Source organism: Arachis hypogaea, chromosome 17 (genome assembly GCF_003086295.3).
Source record: "Arachis hypogaea cultivar Tifrunner chromosome 17, arahy.Tifrunner.gnm2.J5K5, whole genome shotgun sequence".
In the NCBI taxonomy this organism is placed as follows: domain Eukaryota; kingdom Viridiplantae; phylum Streptophyta; class Magnoliopsida; order Fabales; family Fabaceae; genus Arachis; species Arachis hypogaea.
In genome coordinates, this window is record NC_092052.1 from 27,682,523 (window position 1) to 27,683,900 (window position 1,378).

Genomic DNA, 1,378 nt, shown 5'->3' on the forward strand with positions numbered 1-1,378 from the left:
ATATCTTTTAATTTCTTGTTAGTCAAGTAATCAACTTTAATTTTAAAACTTTCCTTTTTTTTTAATTCTCAATTCATATCTTTTCAATCATATCTTTTCAATCACATCTTTTTCAAAATTAAGTTTCAATCATATCTTTTTTATTTCTAATTTCAAAAGTTTTTTTCAAAAATCACTTAATTTCTTTCCCAATCTTGATTTTCGAAAATCATTAATCAAATTTTCAAATTTCTTTTTATTATTTCAAAATCTTTTTAATTTATTTTCGAAAATTCTTCCCCTCTTCTCACATCCTTCTATTTAATATTTTCTTCTCCTCTCTTTTCATATGAGCAGGAGCAAGGACAAAGGCATTCTTGTTGAAGCTGATCCTGAACCTGAAAGGACCTTGAAGAGAAAGCTAAGAGAAGCTAAAGTACAACTCTCTATAGAGGACCTAACAGAACTCTTCAAACAAGAAGAAGCAATGGCAGCCAAAAACAACAACAATGCCAACAATGCAAGGAAGGTGCTTGGTGACTTTACTGCACCTACTCCCGACTTCTATGGGAGAAGCATCTCAATCCCTGCCATTGGAGCAAACAACTTTGAGCTTAAGCCTCAATTAGTTTCTCTAATGCAACAGAATTGCAAGTTTCATGGACTTCCATTAGAAGATCCTCATCAGTTCTTAGCTAAATTCTTGTAAATCTGTGACACTGTCAAGACCAATGGGGTTGATCCCGAGGTCTATAGACTTATGCTTTTTCCCTTTGCTGTAAGAGACAGAGCTAGAACATGGTTGGATTCACAACCTAAAGAAAGCCTGAACTCTTGGGAAAAGCTAGTCAATGCCTTCTTGGCAAAGTTCTTTCCACCTCAAAAATTGAGCAAGCTTAGAGTGGAGGTCCAAACCTTCAGACAGAAGGAAGGTGAATGCCTCTATGAAGCTTGGGAAAGATACAAGCAATTGATCAGAAGGTGTCCTTCTGACATGCTCTCAGAATGGAGCATCATAGGTATCTTCTATGATGGTCTGTCTGAACTGTTCAAGATGTTATTGGACAGCTCTACAGGAGGATCTCTTCATCTGAAGAAGACGCCTGCAAAAGCTCAGGAACTCATTGAAATGGTTGCAAATAACCAATTCATGTATACTTCTGAAAGGAATCCTGTGAATAATGGGACAAGTCAGAAGAAAGGAGTTCTTGAGATTGATACTCTGAATGCCATATTGGCTCAGAACAAAATATAGACTCAACAAGTTAGTATGATTTCTCAGTGTCTATCTGGAATGCAAGTAGCAACAGTCAGTACCAAAGAAGCTTCATCTGAAGAAGAAGCTTATGATCTTGAGAACCCAGCAATGGAAGAGGTGAATTACATGGGAGAACCCTAT

General features: G+C 36.6%; 1 non-coding gene across 1 annotated transcript; it reads right to left on the reverse strand.

Moving 5' to 3' along the window:
* Positions 1 to 871: 871 nt before the first annotated feature.
* On the reverse strand, positions 872 to 975 carry LOC112767708 (small nucleolar RNA R71). Its single transcript, XR_003185149.1, has one exon. It is a non-coding gene; the product is annotated as a small nucleolar RNA R71 (small nucleolar RNA).
* Positions 976 to 1,378: the final 403 nt, after the last annotated feature.